We start from the raw sequence: 11,839 nt of genomic DNA on the forward strand, positions 1-11,839 counted from the left end.
TGATAAGATGAAATCATGTGTAATTCAGTGAAGGAAGATGTGTCTGTGTTCTGGTTTTGGGACTGGTAACTGTTTCAGAATCTATGATATTCTACGCCCACCCTAACCTTGCACCTCTTGTTCCCGTGGATACCCTAAAGCAGGCTATATCACGGGTGCTCAGGTATTTAGGTGCATCTCTCCCCACTTACTGCAGTTTTCTACAGACTCAATATTAAAACATTCAGGACTTTCTTTCATTAATCAATGGACATTTTTTGTTGATTTTTGGTGGGCTTATGGTTCTGGTGAGTTGGTAAGAAGTTATTTCTATTTCAAGGTTTGGGGAAAGGAACATCTCTGTGATTTAATATTAGTGCCACATACTCTAAGCTCAGTTGTTAAACAAAGAGTAGAATCCCTGCTCAGCCCCATGTTGCGAAAATGGTTTTTCATAGCATTTATCCATCCTTTAGGGGTTGTTTTGTGCTGTACGTCTATGTCAGAAAGAAGCTGGGTTGCAACTTTACCAGTTCATTGGGAAGACAATCCTGCTGCTTATTGCTTTGATTTCCCAGAGGTTTTGCCTCCTGTTTTGGGGTCTTTACAGCCACAGATGACTTTGGGTGGACTTCCACAGGTTTTGGCTCCAGCTGGCTTTGGCCTTCCACATCCACAGATCTCTGTTCGCTGATCACTTCCCCAGCATTTGCTCGATTTTGATCTTGCAGAGGTTGGAACTGATGTTTCAGAGGTTTTAGTGGCTTCTGATGGTGATTTGAATTTACAGTCACAGGGCTCTGCCTCTTTTGGTTTTGAGCAAGGAGTAACATCTTTGTTTGTAGAGGAGCTGACTGGTGCCAACTCAGCATTGTTGGAGGGGTTATCTACTGGTGGGTTGAATTTACAGCCAGCACCCACAGCTGCTGCTTTAGCACAAGGAGCGCAAACTTTTGTTGGCTTTGCTTTGTCACTCTCTTCTGTTTGTTTTGTCTCTGCCTCCTTTGATTTTGTATCAGCGCTATCATTTGCTGATTTTCCACAGATACCTGCTGCTGGTTTTGGTTTTTCACCAGCGCTCTCATCTGGTTTAGATTTTCCGCAGGGGCCTCCTGCTGCTGGTGCTGGTGCTGCCGCTGCTGCTGCTTTATTATCAGCAGCTCCTTTTTCACCAGTGCTCTCTTCTGGTTTAGATTTGGCACAGGTGCCCCCTCCTTCTGCTGCTGCTGCTGCTGCTTTATCATGAGCGGCTCCTTTTTCACCAGTGCTCTCTTCTGGTTTAGATTTGGCACAGGTGCCCCCTCCTTCTGCTGCTGCTGCTGCTTTATCATCAGCGGCTCCTTTTTCACCAGTGCCCTCTTCCGGTTGGGGTTTGGCACAGGTGCCTCCTCCTGCTGCTGCTTTATCTTCTTTAGCCTCGTCTGCTGCCTTTGCTTCCTCTTCGGTGCTCTCTCCCGGTGGCTTGTCTGGTTTTTGACAAGTTTGCCCCTCTTCCCCTTTTGCTGCTTCCTCTGGCGCTTTCTCCTCTTTCGCTGCTTCCTCTGGCGCTTTCTCCTCTTTCGCTGCTTCCTCTGGCGCTTTCTCCTCTTTCGCTGCTTCCTCTGGCGCTTTCTCCTCTTTTGGTGACCCTGCACGAGCTGCCTCTTCCGCCGGTGCCTCTTTTGGTGACTCGGCACGTGCCGCCGCTTCCTCCGGTGTCTGCGCACGCGTTGCTTCTTTTGGTGACTCTGCCCGTGTGACCCCCTCTTTCGGTGATTCTGCGGGTGTTTTCTCCTTTGGTGACTCTGCACGTGTTCCTGCCTCTTTAGGTGACGCTGCAGGTGTGGCCTCCTTTTTCGGTGACTCTGCAGGCGTGGCCTTTTTCGGTGACGCTGCAGGCGTGGGCTCCTTTTTCGGTGACGCTGCAGGCGTGGGCTCCTTTTGCGGTGATTCTGCCTTGGGTGATCCCGGAGGAGTTGCCACCGCTTTTGGTGATTCTGTAGGTGTCGCCGCTTTCGGTGATTCCGCAGCTGCTACCTCATCTTTTGGTGATTCTGCGCGTGCTGTTTCTTCCGGTGCTGCCTCTGGTTCTGCTGGAGCCTCCTCTGGTGCTGCCTCTGGTTCTGCCTCTGGTTCTGCCTCTGGTGCTGCCTCTGGTGCTGCCTCTGGTTCTGCTGGAGCCTCCTCTGGTGCCGCCTCTGGTTCTGCCTCTGGTTCTGCCTCTGGTTCTGCTGGTGCTTCTTCCTCCTTTGCTGGTTCCTCAGCTGCCCCTTCGTCAGGTGCTGTTGTCTCCTCCTCACCTTCCACGGGTGCTGGCGCCGTCTCGTCCTCCATTGCCACAGGTGTTAGTTGGCTTACAGTTGACACAAACCTTCATGTGCACACCTGAACAGTGAGTGCTGGCAGCTTGATGGACCAGGGGCATCACAATGAAGCTTAGTCCTTTTGTCACTTGTTTGGACTACAGGGGTGAAGAGGGGGAGGGGAGGAAATGACTTAACCTCTCCTGTTTACAAGATGCTGAACATTATGTTTTAACGCCTCTTCCTGCCACCTCCAATCACACCAGCTAAAAGACTCAAAATTGGAATCTACCCAAGGTATCTGCTGATGCGCAAAGAGCTGCATCACACATGACTTTGTTGTCAGTTCCTTAGCAACCTTCTCTCTTGACGCTCTGATTCTGGGATGTCTTTACTGATCAATGATAATACTCACTTCCGTTTGACTATTATAATTCTTTTTCCTCTGGTTCCACTATTGCTTGTTCTATTGCTTCCCAAAAGGAAAAATCAAAGGGAAAGTAACGGTTGATTGAAGTTATTCTGCAGTATTGCGTAATGCTGAGAACGCAAAGGACATCGGGAGATTTAATAAGGATCATGAAGTGTTTTCATAAGTAAAATAGGAGAAAATCTTTCCAGTTGAAGATAAGTTAAATGGTAAAGGATTAGAGAAAGGCAAGGAGTCTAAAGAAGGGTCCTGACCAGAAACGCCACCTATCTATGTTCTCCAGAGATGCTGCCTGACCCACCGAGTTACTCCAGCATTTTGTGTCCTTCAGAGAGAAGGAAAATTTGTTCTGATGCAGGTAATTCAGCAAGTCAGGCAGCATCTCTGGATAACACGGGTAGGCAACGTTTCAGGTTGGGACCTATCTGAATGTCACCTATCCATGTATTCCAGAGATGCTACCTGACTTCTGAGTTACTCCAGCACTCTGTGTCTTTTTTAATTTAAAAATAGTTATTTTTCAATAGACTATAATGAATTACAGGCAGTATGATTGGAGAATTTATCATTATGAAAGATTAGAAGAGACTGGGTAGAAGATTGTTTCCACTAATAACAGAGGTGTGGAAGTAATTTCTTGGAATGGCAAATGAGACGGAAAGAATGTTAAGTCTTGCCATTAGATTGGATGGATGAAGAAGATGGGATGCATAACGGGTGCAAGCACAGATTACTCAGAGGTAGCCTGAATCACTGGTATCTGACCTATTCCCTTCAAAGGGAGATGCGGCTGCAATATTTGTGTTGATTCATGTTCTATTTTTTTTCTTCCTATTGTACAATTTTCGTCTGAGAACCTTCTGAGTTTCAGCGATGTTCCATTCGCTTCCTTTTGCCCCATCATTGGTACCAGTGCTTTCAACTGTTCACACGCTGTTACCACTGGAGTTCCCTTCCCAAACCTCACTTCTTCTCTGTCCCTCTCTTCTATAAAATGCCACTTCAAATCTAAATCTAAATGTTATTAGTTATTTAAGTTATGACATCGGATGGAAGCTGAATACCAAATCTCGTTGCGCTTATGTGCAATGACAATAAAATATATTATGATTATTATTATATTACATCACCAAACCTTTCACCAATAGTCATAATGTCTCAATTGACTTGTATTAACTTTTATCCTATGTGCCGCATTATATTTCATATTATTAATTTTGTCGTGTTAACTTTGGTAATGTTTCATTTCACACGTGACAAATTGGTGTTCTGAAACCTGTGGGTATTCATATCTCAGCGAAAATGCAGTGGTTCATAGTAGAACAATGGAAAGATGATGCAGAATAAAAATTTAAACCAGTATCTGCAGTTCTTTTCTATACAAAATAAAGATTTGCTTATTCATATATTTCAGAATCTGGGCATCAGTGGTAAGACCAACAGTTATTGCCCATCCCTGGTTGCTCTTGAGATGGTGGTGAGCTCCAGCCTTGAACCGCAGCAGTCCCTCTGGTGAGGATACTCCTACAATGGTATTAGGTGGGGTGTTAGATTTAGACCCAGGAATAATGAGGATGGTGAGCCACTTGGCATAAACACTACCGATGTTGGTATTCCCATGCATCAGCTGTTCATGTCTTTCTTGATGGTGAAGGTTGTGGGATTGGGAGGTGCAGTCACAATATCAAATGAGTAACTGAACGCATTTTGTGGACAGTATACACTACAATCACTGTGTCAAGGAAGTCAAGGTTGTGAAGGAAATTAATGCCTAGGATGGTGGTTAGGGTGACAATCAGTGAGCTCCTTTGTTCTAGATGGTTTCAAGCTCTTAGAGTGTTAAATGTTATGTGGAGAGTGGTCCACTCACTGCTGACGTACCTTGTAGGATTGTAGAAATGGTTTGGACTTCCAGGAGAGAAGGCAGGGTACAATATTTTTAAAATGCTCTTGTGTCCACAACATTTATTGTCTTGTTCTGAAGAGTTCTTCCGGAATGTTGATGGTGGTGGAATGAACAATGACAATGCCATTGAATGTTGAGGCTAGGAGGATAGATTGTCCCTTATTGAGGATGGTCATTATCTGACACTCACAGTGCAAATGCTATCTGCAATTTAAAAGCCTACTAGACCCGTTGGGTCTGCTCCCCAACGCAAGATTCCACCGCTCACCCCTTCCCCCAACGCAATTTTGCACCACTCATGCATCGCCCCCAACTGCGCAGGCGCGGCTCATTTCTCCTCATCCCCCAGCACTCCCTCCTTCTCCTCTTCACCCTCCCTCTTCAATCCCTAGAGAGGGAGGGAGGTAGAGAGGGAGGGGTGGTAGAGAGGGAGGGGGGGTGGAGAGGGAGGGGGGGGTAGAGAGGGAGGGGGTAGAGAAGGAGGGGGGTAGAGAGGGAGGGGGGTAGAGAGGGAGGGGGGTAGAGAGGGAGGGGGGGTAGAGATGGAGGGGGGGTAGAGATGGAGGGGGGGTCGATAGAGATGGGAGGAGGATAGAGAGGGAGGGGGGTAGAGAGGGAGGGGGTAGAGAGGGAGGGGGGTAGAGGGAGAGGGGGTAGGAGGGAGGGGGGGTAAAGAGGGAGGGGGGTAGAAGAGGGAGGGGGGTAAGAGGGAGGGGGGTTAAAGAGGGAGGGGGGGTAGGTAGAGAGGGGGGGGGTAAGAGGGAGGGGGGGAGAAAGAGAGGGGGGGTAGAAGGGAGGGGAGGGGAGGGGTGGAGGGAGAGAGGGAGGGGGTAGAGGGCGAGGGGGGGTAGAGAGGAGGAGGGGGGGTAGAGAGGGAGGGGGTAGAGAGGGGGGGTTTAGAGAGGGAGGGGTGGGTAGAGAGGGAGGGGGGTAGAGAGGGAGGGGGGTAGAGAGGGAGGGTGGTAGAGAGGGAGGGTGGTGGAGAGGGGAGGGGGGTGGAGAGGGAGGGGGAGGAAAGAGGGAGGTGGTAGAGGGGAGGGTAGAGAGGGAGGGGGTTGTAGAGAGGGAGGGGTTAGAGGGGAGGGTAGAGAGGGAGGGGGTAAGAGGGAAGGGGCTAAGAGGGAAGGGGGTAAAGAGGGAAGGGGGTTAAAGGGGAAAGGGGGTAAAGAGGGAAGGGGGCTAAAGAGGGAGGGGAGGTAAATAGGAAGGGGGGGTAAAGAGGGAGAACACAGGTCTCAGGGGCTGTGAGGCAACAGCGCCATTAGCTGTGCACCTTTGCCACCTCAAGTGCACTTTGAACTGAAGTTCATGTTATAACTATAGCAAATATGGTACAAGCACCAAAAAACAGCAAGGCGAAAATAACTGGATTAATCAGTTCTTTGGTTTTGTTGATTACGGATAACATTTTGATGGGATACCTTGGAAAACTCCCAATCTGTTTCATATTGCCTTCAGTTTACAGTGTTACAGTAGCCCGAACAGCTCCACATTAGGACACAGGTCCAATTGTTAATGAGAGGGCAGAAGGAAGTTTCCATGAAGTGTTGCTAAACTGATGGGACGGGGGCACCAACATTTACCCTTGGCACCAATAAAGGCAGCAATCATTTCCAGGTGTGCAACTTGAAAAGGAATGGGGAGATGAAAATAGACGTTTGCGTCTGTTTTTCTTTCCCTTTCAGATGAGTGGAGGTCAGATGTTTGGAAGGTTCTGCTGAAGCAGCTTTGGCAAGTTGCCATGCTGCAACCACAGTCTGCTGGTGTTGGAGAGAGTGAGTGATGAACAGATTTGGAGCCTGATAGCCCTAGAGTATCAAGAAACCAAGAAACCCAATCTAGAAGCAGCAATTCGGGGCAAGGACTATACAGTTATAGTCATAGAACGTGGAAACAGGTCCTTCATGTCCTATGTCCAACCGACCAACATGTCCCATCTAAACTAGTCTCACCTGCCTGCGTTTGGTCCATATTCCTCTAAACTTATCCTATCCATGTACCTGTATAAATGTTTCCTAAACATTGGTATAGCACCTGCCTCCTCCGACAGCTTGTTCCATACGCCCACCATCCTTTGTGTGAAAAAGTGACTCCTCTGGTTTTTCTATTAAATCTTTTCCCCCTCACCTTAAACTGGTCCTCTGGTTCTTGATTCCCCTACTCTAGGCCAGAGATAATGTGCATCTACCCAATCTATTCCTCTCTTAATTTTGTACACCTCTATAAGATCACCCCTCATCAACCTGCGCTCCAAGGAATAGAGTCCTAGCCTGCTCAACCTCTCCCTATAGCACAGGCCCCCAAGTCCTGGCAACATCCTCATAAATCTTCTTTGCACCCTTTACATTGAACATAGATCAGAGCAGCACAGGAATAGGCCCTTTGATCCAAAAAGACTGCACTCAATATGATGTTCAAAGGGAACTGCAGATGCTGGAATATCAAAGGTACACAAAATTGCTGGGGAAACTCAGCGGGTGCAGCAGCATCTATGGAGCGAAGGAAATAGGCGACGTTTCGGGCCGAAACCCTTCTTCAGACTGATGGGGGGTGGGAGAAAGGAGGAAAAGGGGAGGAGGGGGAGGAGCCCGAGGGCGGGCGGATGGGAGGGTGGGAGGAGACAGCTAGAGGGTTAAGGAAGGGGAGGAGACAGCAAGGGCTAGCAAAATTGGGAGAATTCAATGTTAATGCCATAAGGACGCAAGGTCCCCAGACGGAATATGAGGTGCTGTTCCTCCAATTTCCGCTGTTGCTCACTCTGGCAATGGAGGAGACCCAGGACAGAGAGGTCGGATTGGGAATGGGAGTGGGAGTTGAAGTGCTGAGCCACCGGGAGTTCAGGTAGGTTTTTGCGGACTGAGCGGAGGTGTTCGGCGAAACGATCGCCCAACCTACGCTTGGTCTCCCCGATGTAAATCAGCTGACATCTAGAGCAGCGGATGCAGTAGATGAGGTTGGAGGAGATACAGGTGAACCTTTGTCGCACCTGGAACGACTGCTTGGGTCCTTGAATGGAGTCGAGGGGGGAGGTGAAGGGACAGGTGTTGCATTTCTTGCGGTTGCAACGGAAAGTGCCCGGGGAGGGGGTGGTGCGGGAGGGAAGGGAAGAATTGACGAGGGAGTTGCGGAGGGAGCGGTCTTTGCGGAAGGCAGACATGGGGGGAGATGGGAAGATGTGGCGAGTGGTGGGGTCACGTTGGAGGTGGCGGAAATGGCGGAGGATTATGTGTTGTATTTGGCGGCTAGTGGGGTGAAAGGTGAGGACCAGAGGGACTCTGCCCTTGTTGCGAGTGCGGGGATGGGGAGAGATAGCAGTGTTACGGGGTATGGATGAGACCCTGGTGTGAGCCTCATCTATGGTGGCGGAGGGGAATCCCCGTTCCCTGAATATGATACCAGGTTCTTGACATTGTCTGCTTTGATCTGTCCTTTTCACACCTTACCCCTTCATATCTCCAGTCTCCCTCTCCCCTGACTCTCAGTCTGAAGAAGGGTCTCGACCTGAAACGTCACCCATTCCTTCTCTCCAGAGATACTGCTTGTCCTGCTGAGTTACTCCAGCATTTTGTGTCTACCTTCGATTTAAACCAGCATCTGCAGTTTTCCTACACATGATGCCAAACGTAACAAATATCCTCCGTCTGCACGTGATCCATATTCCAACATTCCTTGAATATTCATGTGCCTATCTAAAAGCCTCTTAAATACCTTTTGTAACTGCCTCCACCACCACACCTGGCAGTGCATTCCAGGCACCCACCTCGCTTTGAGTTTTAAAAAGACTTGTGCCGCATATCTCCCCATCTCCGCATATCTCCCCAGGGAACTTTGCCCCATCCCCTTAAAGCTATGCCCTCTTGTCCCTTGCTGCCCACAACTCCACCAATTTGGGAATTGTCTGGAAACTTACTAACCAGCCCATCTCCATTTCCATTCAAGTCATTTAAATATATCACAAACAACAGAGATCCTAGCAAAGATCCCTGCAGAACTCCACTGGTCACAGACCTCCAGCCATTTCTCAAATAACATATTATTTGCTCCATTATGTCAGTTCTAGCTAGATGATTCCATCTGATAACATTATAGTTGTGGAGCTGTCACTGACATGGGAAGTAATAAATATCCAGCTTCCATTAGGCTCAAAGGCACAAATAATTTCCTGCTGTTTACTGTGCTATGATCAAACCAGAAAGTCTTTATCAAAGTTCTATTTTACACATTACAGAATCACACAATGGTAAAGAAGCTATTTTCACCATTGTTCCTGAACCCACTCTTTGAAAACTTTTAAATTAGCCCCACTCCTCACACTCATTCCTTTTCTCTTTGTGTACTTATCCAATTCTTTGTTCAAAAATTACAACTGAATCTGCCTGTACAGATGTAGGAACTGCAGATGTGGGTATAAAGTGAAGATAGGCCCAAAATGCTGGAGTATTCCAACGAGACAGGCAGCATCTCTAGAGAGAAGGAATAGGTCTCTCCAAAGATGTTGCCTGTCCCGCTGAGTTACTCCAGCGTTTTTTTTAGTGTCTGTCTGCCTGTGCAGATCGACAATCTGTTGCACAAAAGCTTTCCTCTTCGTACTTTATTCCCTTTTGTGTCTTCTATTTACTCGTCCTTCAGCAAGGATGAATAATTTCTTGTATCTACTCAATCCTTGGTTATTTTGACACCTCTAATAAATCTCACCATAGCCTTCTCTAAGAGCAACAATCCCAGTTTACCTCGTCTCTCCAAATAACAGATGTCCCACATCTCTGATTGTGCAAAACCTAACAGATATAAAATGCTTCAGGATGTTCAGGATGTTTATATAAGGTGTTAATAAAACTGAAGTTTTTCATTATCTCTACTACACTTTAAAGTCTTGCTGGTATTCTAGATGGACTGTCATCTTTCATTTGGGTTTCACAATAATAAGAGGCCTTGCAGTTTGATCTAAAATGAACCTTTATGAATCTGAAAACTATTTTCTCTCAAGAGTCCCGAAGAGGAATAATGTTATTAGAACCAGGCCTTTTGGGGGTGCTCTATAAGTCTTGTGAAGATCTTGGTTAATCTAAGTATAATCTCAACTCTGCATTTTCACCAACCCCAGGGCCCTGAGTCAATTTCCCTCCGTAGATGCTGCCTGACCTGCTGCATTCCTGCAGCAGCTATTTTTTTTAGTTCCAGTCTCTTGCCTAGAGTAGGGGAATCGAGAATCAAAGGACATAGGTTTAAAGTGAGGGGGGAAAGATTTAATAGGACCTTGAGAGATAACTTTTTCACGCAAAGGGTGGTTGGTGTATGGAACGAGCTGCCAGAGGAGGTAGTTGAGGCAGGGACTATCGCAATGTTTATGAAACATTTAGACAGGTACATGATAGGACAGGTTTAGAGGGATATGAACCAAGCGCAGGCAGGTGGGACTAGTGTGGATGGGACATGTTGGCCAGTGTAGGCAAGTTGGGCCTGTTTTCATGCTGTAAGACTATGACTCTATTTTGTTTCTGAAGCATAAATTCTTCTTTTGTATTCAGTTCCCTGGCAATAAATGATTTCATCAACCACTGCCAACTTCCACCTAGCCTTCAAATTCAATTGGACTATCTCTGACACCTCTCTGTTCTTTCTTGAACTCTGTCTCAATTTCAGGGGATAGAATCTCTTTTAGTTTAGTTTAGAGATACAATGCGGAAACAGGCCCAACGCGGAAACAGGCCAAGTACACGCCAACCACACTAAAACTGGGGACAATTTTACATTTATAGCAACCAAATTAACCTACTAACCTGTACGTCTTTGGAGTGTGGGAGAAAACCGAAGATCTCGGACTCAGAGAAAACCCATGCAGGTCATGGGGAGAACGTACAAACACTGTGCAGACAGCACCCATAGTCAGGATTGAATCTGGGTCTCCGGCGTTGAAAGCGCTGTAAGGCAGCAACGCTACCGCTGCACCACCTCTTCTTCGACATCTACTTCAAACTGATGCCAACTCTACCTAGGTTCTTGCAAGGCCACCACCCCTTTCTCATGGTCTCTATGTCCATGGTGCATCCGGTCTCTTAAAGATGAGGCTTTCCAATCTAGAACATCTAGTTCTAGACCAAATGCAGTTTCCTCTCGCAGTTGTGGATGGAGCCCCATCTTCCCTGTTTCCCACAGTTCTACTTTCACCCATTTACCTCTAGAAAACAGGGATATAGTTCCCTTGTCCTCGCCGTTCACCCCACCAGCCACCAAATCCAATACATCATGCTCTGCTATTTATGCCTTTAACGCAATCCCAACACTAATCAAATCTTCTCGTCCCCACCCTTTTCTGCTTTTCACACAGACCTTTCTCTTCAGAGCTCAATGGCTAGATATATGGGTAGCACAGCAGCACAGCTGATAGAGCTGATGCCTCACAATGCATCAGACCCGGACAAGAGACCTAAATACGATCCTGACTTTGGGTGCTGTCTGTGTGAGGTTTGCACGTTCTGTGACCAGGTGCTGCAGTTTCCTCCCACATCCCAAAGACATGGATTTGTGGGTTAATTGGCCTCTGCTGGAAATGGATGTAAACGTGGGATAACATCGAGCCCACATCTTTTATCTAATTGAAATGTTATGTAATCTATATATTTCAATTATGTAAAGTATCCTGAGGTTATGGAAATGACCAATGTCAGTGTTTCTTATTTTTGTTTTAGGGTGGGAGGGGGAGCTGGGTGAAAGTTGTATAAAACAAGGATATATAACTTTTGAATTAGATGTGCAAAGGACAAGGTGGATGAGCCTAATCCAGAAAGACAATGGCTAGATTGTGTTTATGGTCAGATAACTTATTATTCATACCACAGGCTTGTTGCTGCCGCAGCTCAGAACTCAGCACATCATTCAGCCAGAATTGTTCTCGAAGCTTTCAGTCAGTGGCATCTTCACAGACTGTTGGTGGCAGAGAGGAGAAAACAAACACCTTTTGGATCAATTGTGCATTTTATGGTGTAAGCGTGAAAACACGATCAGAGAGCAATAAAATGTTGCAAATTGATTTGTGAAGAAGAATCTGACCAAAGATTTTTACATTAAGAAATATACAGGAATGTGTAAATCACAGAGCCACAGCCTCATGAGGTATTGCAGTGATGATAATGAAGCGAATATTGCTGCATTCATATCAGGACTAGTGTGGCAGTGAGAGCAGAATGACCACTCTCAGCAAGACTTTGGGTGTTTGAAAGTTGGCAGGTTGGTGAGGATGAG

This window comes from Amblyraja radiata, chromosome 35 (genome assembly GCF_010909765.2).
Source record: "Amblyraja radiata isolate CabotCenter1 chromosome 35, sAmbRad1.1.pri, whole genome shotgun sequence".
NCBI lineage: Eukaryota > Metazoa > Chordata > Chondrichthyes > Rajiformes > Rajidae > Amblyraja > Amblyraja radiata.